Source organism: Bos grunniens, chromosome 24 (assembly GCF_055505025.1).
Source record: "Bos grunniens cultivar Pamir isolate PY7600 chromosome 24, Bosgru_T2T1.0, whole genome shotgun sequence".
NCBI lineage: Eukaryota > Metazoa > Chordata > Mammalia > Artiodactyla > Bovidae > Bos > Bos grunniens.
Window position 1 is genome coordinate 7,930,185 of NC_141188.1, and position 16,222 is coordinate 7,946,406.

Here is a 16,222-nt window from a genome sequence, read left to right on the forward strand (position 1 = left end):
AATTATGAAGGAGATGACAAAAAATAACTTGTAAGGTGAAAAGAATAAAGAAAATAAAAAGCCAAGCTTATTTTGTGGGTCTATCCCTTGTTTTCCAAAGCTCAAAGATCCCAATGAGAAAATCAACCTAGAAAAATTATAGTGGGTATTTTTTTATATCTTGAATATAAGTTATTTTTCTTCACTATTTTTCTTTGTCCTTTTGCATATTTTCTGGCCATTAAATGTTGAATACATTGTAGTGTTATGTACAATTTCCACTATGGATACCTTTGTTTTAATCCTTTATTTTTAATGCCAAGAGCCATAATAGATTCATACCAATTGCAAAAGTATCAAAATATCTAAAAGCCATAAACTAACGTGCAAAAATTTGAGGGTAATTATTAATAACTAAGTCTTTTTTATAACTAATCAAATTGCACACCTATATCTTCATAAAACAATTTTCCCTGTATAAAAATAAAATCAGAGATTATCTTTAGAATTTTAAACCATCATAATAGTGTGGTATTACTAGTCACAGAATTCATACTTGGAGCTGAATTCTGAAGTTCATTTAACTAATATCAGTTATTCCCCCACCCACCCAACAGCCCCTATAAAAACAAGCAAACTAACAGCAACTTTTAAGGTTTTAAAGACTAACATGAACACTCTCAGATTATCGGCTTCACCTCAACTTTGAAATTTTCAAAAGATGAGTTTTATGGGTAAATTCATTCTTATGTTTTAAAAGGGAGAAAAATCATTTTGTCTTAGTTAAAAAAAGAATCAGAAGTGAAGAAAGTTACTGAACTGGTTCATAGGGAAAGTGTACACAATTTATATATGTGTTTAATAATGAATGCCAACCATCAATAAAAGATTGAGCGTACACTGACAGACCCAGGCAATGTATTTGGTTATTAAATGAATTAAGCCCAGATACTTCTTCGATCAGAGGTCTCTAGCATTTGAAGTTATTCCTCTATCAGAGGTCATGGTAAAATACAAGCTGAATTCAGGACTGTCCTCACGTCAGCCCCCTTCTTGGATCACGGCCTTGTAGTGGCGAAGGGGCTTGTTAACTCAGTGAACCTGCGAGTCATGCCGTGCAGGGCCACCAAGGATGCACACGCCACAGCAATGAGTTCTGACAAAACACGGACCGCTGGAAAAGGAAACGGAAACCCACTCCAGGGTGTTAGTCCTGGCTAGAGAGCCCCATGGACAGTATAAAAAGGCAAAAAGATATGACACCGGAAGATGAGCCCCACCCCAGGTTGGAAGGTGTCCACTGTGCCACTGAGTAAAAGTGGAGAACAATTACAAATAGCTCCAGAGAGAATGACAGAGGAGCCTGGCGGGGTACAGTCCATGGGGTCGCAAAGAGTCGGACACGACTGAGCGACTGAACAACAGCAGACAACTTCCCTTTAGCACTTCGAAAAAAATCTATGATTTATGAGTAGGTTTTAAATAAAGAGTGGAATAACTAGCTAATTATCGAAACTTCTGCGGAATCTATCCAGGGCATATATATTAAGAAAGGATGCCATATACTCTAAAAGAACTCCTAAATGCCACATCATGTTCCTACAGAACAGAGGCCCAGACTTTTAATAGCCTGATGGTGACGGTGCAGATGCATTTAAGGGCAGGGCACCGGCAGAAGAAGCTAATTAACATCAAACACTAATTAGTCCCCCAGTATTTAGCAATGAAGTATCAGCAGCTGTCTTAGATGCCATATGCTAATTAGCATTAATAAACTTCAGAAATAATTGTCTCCATTGTTCTGTGTCATAATACTTCCTCTAATTGTACTTTGGAGAGCATTGCCTATAAATGGTAGCAAGCATTCCATAGCATTGCTTGAAGTTTAATGAGCCATTTGCTGTGACTTGTGGCATTAGGAGAGAATATATACAGGAAAGAGGAGCGATTAATGCCAATTTTTTAAAATTCAGAATTAAGTTGTTGTCTGGTACTTTGTGTCTCCATTTATTCAAATATTCAGACAGGAGAGACTGTTACTTTGGCTCCAGATAATCTTTAGGCAAATAAAAGGTGAAGTTTAAGAGAGATGGCTCGCATCTGTGCCTCAGTCAACACAGGTTTAGGCTTTCATTGGAAACTGTCTGTGCCATCACATTCGAGAAGCCGGAAATGTCAGGAGGGAGAAAGAGCATCTTTCTATGCAGAGAAAACAACTCCCGTTTTCCTCATGTCAGCAAAAGTAGGCAGAATGAATCTTTGATTGTATGATCTGAAGAAAATACAGAAGATGGTTATTAATTATCTTGGAAAATGCTTAAGACTCCAAAAAATTTCACTGGTTATCGTTCCATGAATTAGACAGCAAAATTCAGTATCATGAGAACGTGATGAGTGCCTATAGACACATTAAAACCAAGACCACAGGATACGATTCTTGATTTAAAGAAGTCCATGGTGCAATTAAAGGGGAATAACACATGTGTGGTAATGCCCTAAACAATTAGCCAATATAAAGATGCATTTTGGAAATTTAAAAAATGATATATAACCGGAACATTTCTAATAATTGAGAAAGTAATATAGGCCCATATAAACTAAGTCTTTAAAACACACATATAGTCTATGGTATAACAACTGTCCTTCTATAAGCATTTTTTTTAATTTGAAAAGAAAAAGCAATACTTGGCAGCAAATTATTGAAAAGTTTTCCAGAAACTAAATGGTTTCATAAACACTATAAGCATTTATAATGTATACATTTGTTAGTACTATTTGCCATATGTGTCAGTAATGCAAAAAAGTCTGTCCTAAACCCCCTGCTGCTGCTGTTGCTAAGTCGCTTCAGTCGTGTCTGACTCTGTGCGACCCCATAGATGGCAGCCCACCAGGCTCCCCTGTCCCTGGGATTCTCCAGGAAAGAACACTGGAGTGGGTTGCCATTTCCTTCTCCAATGCATGAAAGTGAAAAGTGAAAGTGAAGTCGCTCAGTCGTGTCCCAGTCTTAGCGACCCCATGGACTGCAGCCCACCAGGCTCCTCCGTCCATGGGATTTTCCAGGCAAGAGTACTGGAGTGGGGTGCCATGCCTAAACCCCCTGCTAAACTATAAAAACACTTGAGTGTTTCTTTACATTGGTCCTAATTACCAGTTTATACTTAGCTCATGTTGCCTCAAACAGTATCTGAAAAGAGCCACTGTCCTTATGACTGTATTTTCCTGTAACTGCTACTCACTTTAAATCATTTAGCTAATGGTCAAATGTAAAATAATACCAAAAGAAAAAATGTTGGTTATTAAAGAATACCAGAATATCTTCTTTCATGATATAATTTCTGAAAGTTCAGTAATTCTACGTTCCTTGGATCTTAAAGGGGCTGTAACTTTTGAAAAGGATTATGTTTTTTCTTTGCTGTGGCCACTAGAAACTTCGAGCCAAATATTCTGTCTTCCTTTATTACATGGGATCATAATGTTTCCATTTATCTGTATAAATATTATCTCTATCTCTGTTTCTTTATCCTGATTTCTCTATTATTTTAAATAATTTTACCCTTTGGATTTTATCTACATTTTTAAATGTTTAAGTTGCATTCTAATTCTTTGTGTGAATTAAGTAGACCATCATTAAATGGGAACCAAAAAATTCTATCAACTTCCAAACAGAACATATTGGGTTGGCCAAAACGTTCATTCAAATTTTCCTATAACATCTTATGGAAAAACTCAAACAGACTTTTTTCTTTTTTTTTACCAACCCAATAATTTACAGCAAAGTTTCATTAATTTTGATAATTCATGTTGATTCATCTAAGGAGTTTGGCTTGTGAAACTTGTTTTTAATTCACAAATGCTATATTATAAAGGGATAGAGCATATTTAAAAATATATTTTAAGGGCTTAACAGGGGTAACTGCCATTAATGAAACTGAGATATAAAGAGTAAAATATTTTATAGAGAAAGGTTTAGGCAATGCATCAGTGGATATTATGAAAAATGTTCCAGAGGAACACACACCACCTTAAGCAGATAGGTAATATTTTATCCTTACTACTGAGGTAGGAGAGCTGTAGACTGAGAAAAGAGAGAGTAAAACGGAGAGAGAGAGAAGGTAGGCCACTGGTTTTGTTTTTGGTGTACAAAATAAACTGCTCCCATGAGCTCTGTCCTCTGGGTCTTGTCTTCCTCTGGTTTAGGAAGCTTTGATTTCATGTAATTTTATGCTCTCTATTGTCTTGATCAATTGAAGTGAGGCAGAATAGCAAGCTGACCATGTTTGGTCTTGAAATATGGCTATTAATAATCAATCTAACAAACTGGTTTGTAAGATCTTAGTAATTTTAATCCTAGTGGTTGATTGAAGTATTACAAATTCAATGCCAGGCTCCTCTGTCCATGGAATTCTCCAGGCAAGAATACTGGAGTGTGTAGCCATTCCCTTCTCCAGGGGATCTTCCTGACCCAGGGATAGAACCCCGGTCTCCTGCACTGCAGGCAGATTCTTTACCACCTGAGGGACCAGGAATCTCCTCTTTATCTTCAGGGGATAGGATTAGCGTCTATGCTATCCTTATCACTACTAGTAAAAATAGTTCAAAGTGATGGACATGTTTCTATGAGTTGGAAATATATTAAATAGCTTATATATTGTAGCACCTTCCATTCTTTGACCCACCCTCCTCAGTAGATATAGCTCCTCTTCTTACTGTTATTATTTTTATTGCTGTGTTCCAAATGATATAGTTTAGGATGTGAGAGGACAAACGACTTACTCAAGGCTCTCCAGTCAGTATAAACTTGGACTGAGAATGAATTCAGGGAGTAGATTCATTAAGCTCACTTCATAAACAGCTTCATATAAACACTATGTTGGACTGCTTTACTCTAATATGATCAGATAACTAAACACAGAGCATAACTGCCATACGACCCAGCAATCCCACTGCTGGGCATACACACCGAGGAGACCAGAACTGAAAGAGACACGTGTACCCCAGTGTTCATCGCAGCACTGTTTATAATAGCCAGGACATGGAAGCAACCTAGATGTCCATCAGCAGATGAATGGATAAGAAAGCTGTGTTAAATATACACAATGGAGTATTAGCCATTAAAAAGAATACATTTGAATTAGTTCTAATGAGGTTGATGAAACTGGAGCCTATTATACAGAGTGAAGTAAGCCAGAAAGAAAAACACCAATACAGTATACTAACGCATATATATGGAATTTAGAAAGATGGTAATGACACCCTGTATGCAAGACAGCAAAAGAGACACAGATATACATCTATGTCTGTATACATTGATGTATACATAGATATACATCTATGTCCAAAAGAACAGTCTTTTGGACTCTGTGGTGCGGGGATGATTTGGGAGAATGGCATTAAAACATGTATAATATCGTATAAGAAAAGAATCACCAGTCCAGGTTCGATGCGGGATACAGGAAGCTTGGGGCTGGTGCACTGGGATGACCCAGAGGGATGGTACAGGGAGGGAGGTGGGAGGGGGGTTCAGGATGGGGAACACGTGTACACCCGTGGCGGATGCATGTTGATGTATGGCAAAACCAATACAATATTGTAAAGTAAAAAAAAATAATAATAATAATAAGTAAATAAATAAATAATAAAATTAAATATATAATAATAAAAAAAAATCTGCCCATAGTGTTTTATTTGTAATCTACTCACTCTATTCTTTTATTACCTTCAGTCAACCATTAACAAAAGTTAATTAAAAACCATTAATTTTATTTTTCATGTAATTATTAGGGTTTTTATGTCAAAAACATACATATTAGTAAACACACACACTCACACATATAATATATCAGGCCAAATCAATTTTCATTAGCAATTGTTCTTGTACCTGATGAGCAGTTATGGTTATAAAAGTCATTAATTATCTCTTGCCAAAGTGCTATATACTATTACCTATGGATGCAACTAAATTTAAATATAAATGCCTATTAATAAATAATAACATGTATATACATATATCTCCTTGTTAATTCTAAAAGGACATAAACAAGTATTAGTAACAGCAGCATGTCTTTATGAATTGTGAAACAAATATTCCATTTCACCAATTAGATTGATCCATGTTGTGCTAACTTGCTTCAGTCGTGTCAGACTCTGTGCGGCCCTACGGACTGTAGCCCACCAGGCTCCTCTATCCATGGGATTCTCCAGGCAAGAGGGTTGCCATTTCCTTCTCCAGGGGATCTTCCCAACCCAGGGATTGAACCAGTCAGTGTCTCTTAAGTCTCCTGCAGGAGACTGGCAGAGCTGGCAGGCGGGTTCTTTACCACTAGCAGTTGGTTTTCACAAATTAGTAAATTTAGGTCAGCATAATTGTATATTCCTTCCTGTAAATGAGAAACTGGTGACTCAGAAATGCAGAGTGAAGTGTCCCCACATCTTTCTGGATAATTAAGAGCGCTTATGATAGCAGATGGACATCATGTGTCAGTTCATCTCTGTCTCTCCACCTTACATTCACTCTGTGTCGATTCCCTGCTGAGAGGACCCGCGTGAGTTACTCATCTTTGCAGCTCCAGGGCTTAGCAGTCACCGTTGTGGGGAATGCAGAATATAATTGGGCCCTGAGCTTAAAAGTGCCAAGTAGTTGGAAACATATAGTACCTTTTACTCAGAAAATATATTTAAAATCCTTGAGAGAATATACGAACATTCACAAGCTTAAATAAGTGAAATGACTACCAAAACAGCATGGACAGTTTATTGGTAGGAACAATTTCTCAATTTAAAAGTATTTAATTTCATGTAAATTATGTCGCTTTGAGTATAAATGCTATCATAGGATTTTGGACTAGAATTCACCTGTTTTCTTAGAATTAATGATTTAAATCACATAATAGTAAAACAGTCAAGGGATTTTTTTTTTGTTTTGTTTTCAAGGAAAATATCTTATTTAATAGACAGATGGGTTCCCAGGTGGTGCTAGTGGTAAAGAACCTACCTGCTAATGCAGGAGACATAAGAGACACAAGTTCAATCCCTGGGTCAGGAAGATCCCCTGGAGGAGGAAATGGCAACCCTTTCCAGTATTCTTGCCTGCAGAATCTCATGAGCAAAGGAGCCTGGTGGGCTACAGTCCATGGGGTCACAAAGAGTTGGACAAGACTGAAGTGACTAAACACAACAGACAGAGGGTAAAAAACATTTTACTCTATCTTATAAGAAAACAAAGGGTATGCATCCTTTTTTCCCCAAATCATTACTTATTCTGTCCAAATACCTCATTATTCAAACACTTAAACAAGAGCAGAGGTTTTCAAGGTTATTTATGCAGTTATAATTTATTTCTTAAGAAAGGAAATGCAATTGGTTTTATTTATAAATGCCAGGGGTTTTCTGTAGATTAATTAGATGTTGATTATTACATTTTTACATTATTTAACAAAAGACTGGCTTCCTAATTTTTACATGTTTGGAATTTGAATGTATTAGCAATCATGTGCATTACTATTGTTGTTGTGTAATCATTAACTGAACTCATGTTGGGCATACATATAAAACATTCTTTTTTTCCTTCAAGTAATTAGTCTTAATCTCAAGTATGTTTACAATTTCTCTGAATTTGCAAATATTCACATTTGCAAGTTCTAAACTCAAACAATGTGACTTCGATGACCACTTTTGGCCAACTTTTAAAAAAACTTAATGGAAACATAATGACAAAAATGAATATATAATATTTTTGCCATTTATATACGAGATAAGGAAATTTGATAGCATAACCATTCCATTTGTTCCACTGATATATTGTAATTAATGGAAGGAAATTAGCCAATTCTTGGCAAAAATCTTATCTTTTTAACTTACTGTCTTCTATTGTGGGAGAGACACCTTAGATCGCCCCCCATACCCATGTCTCCAGTCCTCCAAACACACAGGAGTATTACAGTCATCTGTAGTTCATAAGGAACATGTGATTGGTCATGGGTGGTGACAAATGAGGAGTGTCAATTTCAGGCCAAAGAATGGACTTTCCAGCAGGTTCTTCAGTCTTTCTTCTTTTCCTAATGCCTCATCTAAGGGAGCCCAGTGTCCTGAATCTGTCTCCTCTCTCACCCTTGATCACCTGGGGAACAGCTGCCCTGGTGCTGAACGTCAGTTCAAAAATAAACGTTTGATGCTTTCGATCACTGAGACTTTGCTTATTCATTTGTGGTAACACAAACTAGTCTGATCCTGACACATGCAGACACATACAGCCTGTGCACCCTCAAATCATAAAACATACACGTTTCAGTCACCTTAAAAAATAATCCTAAAACTGCAACTCATTTAGGAAAATAAAAGAACCTTTTATGATTTGAATAGAGCATTTTATTGGTCAGTAATGCCCCTCTGCTGTAAGTCCCCTCCTGTCGTACATGTTTAAATCTTCAGAGTAACCTCAGAAAGATAGTGGGAGAGGAAGTCAGTCCTGCGCTCTCTTCCCTCCACAGAAACATGGATGAAAAGACACCTGGGCCAAAATGCTTTATGGGAACTCTAGAATCCAGGTGAGAATCTGCAGGACACCAAGGGAGCACAAAACTGACGGGGGAAATGCTTTATAATGGGTAAGAGGAGCAGTTTATCTGTTACAGCCCTGCGCCCAAACTTCTATAGCTCAGTACTCAGACCACTCAGCCCCCGATTTCCCCTGCATGAGAAGGAATCAGTGACGCATCCATCCAACACACCAGCCTTTTGGGGTTGCTACCCAAAGACTTCCACGTCGTCTCACTCAGAACACTGAGGCGCCTGACACAGTGGGAATGCTTGGTGGGGGGAGGGGAGTTGAGGATCAGGAAAGGGGGTGATAGCATTTCAGCAACGTCAAGCACTGCAGGACTGGGAGAAGGTGTGCAATCCTCAGACTCACCCTTCAAGAGAGGAAGAGTATTTGCACTCAGCCCGCAGAATTCCAGTGTATTTCTTTTTTGTTTGTTTTCATGTCACTGAATTGTAGATTTTTTTTTTAATTTTATTTTTAAACTTTACATAATTGTATTAGTTTTGCCAAATATCAAAATGAATCCGCCACAGGTATACATGTGTTCCCCATCCTGAACCCTCCTCCCTCCTCCCTCCCCATACCATCCCTCTGGGCCATCCTAGTGCACCAGCCCCAAGCATCCAGCATCGTGCATCGAACCTGGACTGGCAACTCGTTTCCTACATGATATTTTACATGTTTCATTGCCATTCTCCCAAATCTTCCCACCCTCTCCCTCTCCCACAGAGTCCATAAGACTGTTCTATACATCAGTGTCTCTTTTGCTGTCTCGTACACCGGGTTATTGTTACCCTCTTTCTAAATTCCATATATATGTGTTAGTATACTGTATTTATGTTTTTCCTTCTGGCTTACTTCACTCTGTATAATAGGCTCCAGTTTCATCCACCTCATTAGAACTGATTCAAATGTATTCTTTTTAATGGCTGAGTAATACTCCATTGTGTATATGTACCACAGCTTTCTTATCCATTCATCTGCTGATGGACATCTAGGTTGCTTCCATGTCTTGGCTATTATAAACAGTGCTGCGATGAACATTGGGGTACACGTGTCTCTTTCCCTTCTGGTTTCCTCAGTGTGTATGCCCAGCAGTGGGGTTGCTGGATCATTCTCCACACTGTTCTCCATAGTGGCTGTACTAGTTTGCATTCCCACCAACAGTGTAAGAGGGTTCCCTTTTCTCCACACCCTCTCCAGCATTTATTATTTGTAGACTTTTGGATCGCAGCCATTCTGACTGGTGTGAAATGGTACCTCATAGTGGTTTTGATTTGCATTTCTCTGATAATGAGTGATGTTGAGCATCTTTTCATGTGTTTGTTAGCCATCTGTATGTCTTCTTTGGAGAAATGTCTATTTAGTTCTTTGGCCCATTTTTTGATTGGGTCGTTTATTTTTCTGGAGTTGAGCTGTAGGAGTTGCTTGTATATTTTTGAGATTAGTTGTTTGTCGGTTGCTTCATTTGCTATTATTTTCTCCCATTCTGAAGGCTGTCTTTTCACCTTGCTAATAGTTTCCTTTGATGTGCAGAAGCTTTTAAGGTTAATTAGGTCCCATTTGTTTATTTTTGCTTTTATTTCCAATATTCTGGGAGGTGGGTCATAGAGGAAAGTTGCAGGATATAAAATCAACACACAGAAATCCCTTGCATTCCTATACACTAATAATGAGAAAACAGCAAGAGAAATTAAGGAAACAATTCCATTCACCATTGCAACGGAAAGAATAAAATACTTAGGAATATATCTACCTAAAGAAACTAAAGACCTATATATAGAAAACTATAAAACACTGGTGAAAGAAATCAAAGGGGACACTAATAGATGGAGAAATATACCATGTTCACGGATTGGAAGAATCAATATAGTGAAAATGAGTATACTACCCAAAGCAATTTATAGATCCAATGCAATCCCTATCAAGCTACCAACAGTATTCTTCACAGAGCTAGAACAAATAATTTCACAATTTGTATGGAAATACAAAAAACCTCGAATAGCCAAAGCGATCTTGAGAAAGAAGAATGGAACTGGAGGAATCAACCTACCTGACTTCAGGCTCTACTACAAAGCCACAGTTATCAAGACAGTATGGTACTGGTACAAAGACAGAAATATTGATCAATGGAATAAAATAGAAAGCCCAGAGATAAATCCATGCACATATGGACACCTTATCTTTGACAAAGGAGGCAAGAATATACAATGGATTAAAGACAATCTCTTTAACAAGTGGTGCTGGGAAATCTGGTCAACCACTTGTAAAAGAATGAAACTGGACCACTTTCTAACACCATACACAAAAATAAACTCAAAATGGATTAAAGATCTAAACGTAAGACCAGAAACTATAAAACTCCTAGAGGAGAACATAGGCAAAACACTCTCCGACATACATCACAGCAGGATCCAGTGTATTTCTTCAGGGAAAGGGGTCAGGGGGATTATCGCAGCCAGCTGTGTTAGACACTTAGCAAGTACTGGGAAGACAGGAGGAAAATAGAGATGGTTGATGTCTTCAATATCATACTGTAAAGTAAGTATCCAGCTTGTCCACTGTTCCCAACATCACATTTTATAAAAACTCCTAAGAGCAACCTAACCCCATGCCGGAACGGCGGCGGCCCCACGTCGGAAGTGAGGGGCAGCAGCGGAGAGTGCCAGGCTGCGAAGGTGCAGGAATAGCCGAGAGGAGCTATCCCGCGTCCGAGGTCAGGGGCAGTGGCCAAGAGGAGCTACCCCACGCCGGAGGCCAGGGGCTGCGCCGGGAGGACCAACTCCACATCCAAGGAGCTGTGGCTGCGCAGGCACAGGAGGGCCTAGAGGAGCTATCCCACGTTGAAGGTCAGGAAGGGAGGCTGTGAGGAGATACCCCTCGTCCAAGGTAAGGAGCAGCAGCTGTGCTTTGCTGGAGCAGCCGTGAAGAGATACCCCACCCCCAAGGTAAGAGAAACCCAAGTAAGACGGCAGGTGTTGCAAGAGGGCATCAGAGGGCAGACACGCTGAAACCATACTCACAGAAAACTAGTCAATCTAATCACACTAGGACCACAGCCTTGTCTAACTCAGTGAAACTAAGCTATACCCGTGGGGCAACCCAAGATGGGCAGGTCATGGTGGAGAGATCTGACAGAATGTTGTCCACTGGAGAAGGGAATGGCAAACCACTTCGGTATTCTTGCCTTGAGAACCCCATGAACAGTATGAAAAGGCAAAATGATAGGATACTGAAAGAGAAACTCCCCAGGTCAGTAGGTGCCCAATATGCTACTGGAGATCAGTGGAGACATAACTCCAGAAAGAATGAAGGGATGGAGCCAAAGCAAAAACAATACCCAGCTGTGGATGTGACTGGTGATAGAAGCAAGGTCTGATGATGTAAAGAGCAATATTGCATAGGAACCTGGAATGTCAGGTCCATGAATCAAGGCAAATTGGAAGTGGTCAAACAAGAGATGGCAAGAGTGAATGTCGACATTCTAGCAATCAGTGAACTGAAATGGACTGGAATAGGTGAATTTAACTCATATGACCATTCTATCTACTACTGCAGGCAGGAATCCCTCAGAAGAAATGGTGTAGCCATCATGGTCAACAAAAGAGTCCGAAATGCAGTACTTGGATGCAATCTCAAAAACGACAGAATGCTCTCTGTTCATTTCCAAGGCAAACCATTCAATATCACAGTAATCCAAGTCTATGCCCCAACCAGTAATGCTGAAGAAGCTGAAGTTGAACGGTTCTATGAAGACCTACAAGACCTTTTAGAACTAACACGCCAAAAAGATGTCCTTTTCATTATAGGGGACTGGAATGCAAAAGTAGGAAGTCAAGAAACACCTGGAGTAACAGGCAAATTTGGCCTTGGAATACGGAATGAAGCAGGGCAAAGACTAATAGAGTTTTGCCAAGAAAATGCACTGGTCATAACAAACACCCTCTTCGAACAACACAAGAGAAGACTATATACATGGACATCACCAGATGGTCAACACCGAAATCAGATTGATTATATTCTTTGCAGCCAAAGATGGAGAAGCCCTATACAGTAAGCAAAAACAAGACCAGGAGCTGACTGTGGCTCAGATCATGAACTCCTTATTGCCAAATTCAGACTTAAATTGAAGAAAGTAGGGAAAACCACTAGACCATCCAGGTATGACCTAAATCAAATCCCTTATGATTATACAGTGGAAGTGAGAAGTAGATTTAAGGGCCTAGATCTGATAGATAGAGTGCCTGATGAACTACGGAATAAGGTTCGTGACATTGTACAGGAGACAGGGATCAAGACCATCCCATGGAAAAGAAATGCAAAAAAGCAAAATGGCTGTCTAGGGAGGCCTTACAAATAGCTGTGAAAAGAAGAGAAGCGAAAAGCAAAGGAGAAAAGGAAAGATATAAACATCTGAATGCAGAGTTCCAAAGAATAGCAAGAAGAGATAAGAAAGCCTTCTTCAGCGATAAATGCAAAGAAATAGAGGAAAACAACAGAATGGGAAAGACTAGAGATCGTTTCAAGAAAATTAGAGCCACCAAGGGAACATTTCATGCAAAGATGGGGTCAATAAAGGACAGAAATGTTATGGACCTAACAGAAGCAGAAGATATTAAGAAGAGGTGGCAAGAATACACAGAAGAACTGTACAAAAAAGATCTTCACAACCCAGATAATCACGATGGTGTGATCACTGACCTAGAGCCAGACATCCTGGAATGTGAAGTCAAGTGGGCCTTAGAAAGCATCACTATGAACAAAGCTAGTGGAGGTGATGGAATTCCAGTGGAGCTCTTTCAAATCCTTAAAGATGATGCTGTGACAGTGCTGCACTCAATATGCCAGCACATTTGGAAAAATCAGCAGTGGCCACAGGACTGGAAAAGGTCAGTTTTCATTCCAATCCCAAAGAAATGCAATGACAAAGAATGTTCCAACTACTGCACAATTGCACTCATCTCACACGCTAGTAAAGTAATGCTCAAAATTCTCCAAGCCAGGCTTCAGCAATATGTGAACCATGAACTTCCTGATGTTCAAGCTGGTTTTAGAAAAGGCAGAGGAACCAGAGATCAAATTGCCAACATCTGCTGGATCATGGAAAAAGCAAGAGAGTTCCAGAAAAACATCTATTTCTGCTTTATTGACTATGCCAAAGCCTTTGACTGTGTGGATCACAATAAACTAGAAAATTCTGAAAGAGATGGGAATACCAGACCACCTGATCTGCCTCTTGAGAAACCTATATGCAGATCAGAAAGCAACAGTTAGAACTGGACATGGAACAACAGACTGGTTCCAAATAGGAAAAGGAGTACGTCAAGGCTGTATATTGTCACCCTGCTTACTTAACTTATATGCAGAGTACATCATGAGAAACGCTGGACTGAAGAAGCACAAGCTGGAATCAAGATTGCTGGGAGAAATATCCATAACCTCAGATATGCAGATGACACCACCCTATGGCAGAAAGTGAAGAGGAACTCAAAAGCCTCTTGATGAAAATGAAAGTGGAGAGTGAAAAAATTGGCTTACAGCTCAACATTCAAAAATCAAAGATCATGGCATCCGGTCCCATCACTTCATGGGAAATAGATGGGGAAACAGTGGAAACAGTGTCAGACTTTATTTTTCTGGGCTCCAAAATCACTGCAGATGGTGACTGCAGCCATGAAATTAAAAGACACTTACTCCTTGGAAGGAAAGTTATGACCAACCTAGATAGCATACTCAAAAGCAGAGACATTACTTTGCCAACAAAGGTCCATCTAGACAAGGCTATGGTTTTTCCTTGGTCATGTATGGATGTGAGAGTTGGACTGTGAAGAAAGCTGAGTGCTGAAGAATTGATGCTTTTGAACTGTAGTGTTGGAGAAGACTCTTGAGAGTCCCTTGGACTACAAGGAGATCCAACCAGTCCATTCTGAAGGAGATCAGCCCTGGGATTTCTTTGGAAGGAATGATGCTAAAGCTGAAACTCTGGTACTTTGGCCAGCTCATGCAAAGAGTTGACTCATTGGAAAAGACTCTGATGCTGGGAGGGATTGGGGGCAGGAGGAGAAGGGGACGGCAGAGGATGAGATGGCTGGATGGCATCACTGACTTGATGGACGTGAGTCTGAGTGAACTCTGGGAGTTGGTGATGGACAGGGAGGCCTGGCGTGCTGCGATTCATGGGGTGCAAAGATTTGGACACGACTGAGTGACTGAACTGAACTGAAGAGCAATCTAGGTGTCCATCAGCAAATAAATGGATTATATATACAAACACACACACACTGGGATATTACCCAGCCATAAATTCATTTCATAAATGAAATTCTGCCATTTACAGCAATGGAGATTGACCCAGAGGCTTCCCTGGCAGCTCAGTGGTAAAGAAACCCCGTGCCAATGCAGGAGACATGGGTTCAATCCCTGATTCAGGAAGATCCTCTGGACAAGATGACAACCCACTACAGTATTCTTGCCTGGGAAACCCCATGGACAGAAGAACCTGGAGGGCTAGAGTCCGTGGAGCTGCAAAAGAGTTGGATATGACTTAGTGACTAAACAACAATAGATGGACCCAGGGGACATTATGCTTAGTAAAACAAAACAGAAAAAAACACACCATGTCTGCTATAACTTATATGTGCAATGTAAAAAATAAACCAAACAAATATAACAAAAAGAAACAGGCTCACAGATGTGGAACGCAAACTAGTGGTTACCAGTGGAAGGGAGAAGTGGGGAAGGGCATGACAGGAGTAGTGGATTAAGAAATGCAAAATTCTATGTATAAAGTAGATAAGCAGCAAGGATACATTGTATAGCACAGGGAAATACAGCCATTATTTTGCAATAACTTCAACTGGAGTATAACCTGTAGAAATACTGAATCACTATGTTGTATACCTGAAAGTAAAATAATATTATAAATCAACTACCTTCAATTAAAGGAAAAAACAGTCTCTGGTTTACTTTTCCTCATAATCTGTCATTAACTATTCCTACATATTACTCAACTAAAATTCAGAAGATTGCAATCACTGATCCTAGAACAAATATAAAGACAAATTGAAATATATTTCTCAAGACTTCTTAGAATATACTAATGTATTAAATCCTACAGATTTTGACGTGCCATTTACACCTGTGACTTGGTGTGTTTTTATCTTTACTTAGAATTAAATATATGCAATTTATCCTTCTGAAACCATATGCATATAATCAAAAACTTATCCTTGGTATTATAATTTTTCAGCATTAAATTCCTGCAATTAAGACAACCAAAATATTATATATATCCATGGTCTGGGATTAGAATAGTATTTTTCAATTCACAATATAACCAAGTAATTAAATCCATATCTTTTGTGCCTAAGAAAGTTTTTAAAGTTGAAATTAAAAACTGAAAGCTGGGTAGTACTCTAAAACTGCAAAACTAGACAATATATGATAAGAAAATCAGCCTATGAATTGCTGGCAGTTCATCTTAAAAATTCATCTAAATGTCAACCTGAAAAAAGACATTTTCCTGCGATGCTGTCTGGCTGTTTTGAAAAGAGGGACAATACTCAATGTGTTGTACATCACTGATCCACTCAGTCACTTGAACTGAACTGAGTATAGGGGATTACAGAATTTACTACTGATTGTAGGAAAAATAGCAGGATTCAATTAATCCCTGGATTCGCTATTTTTTAATTGTTTTATAAA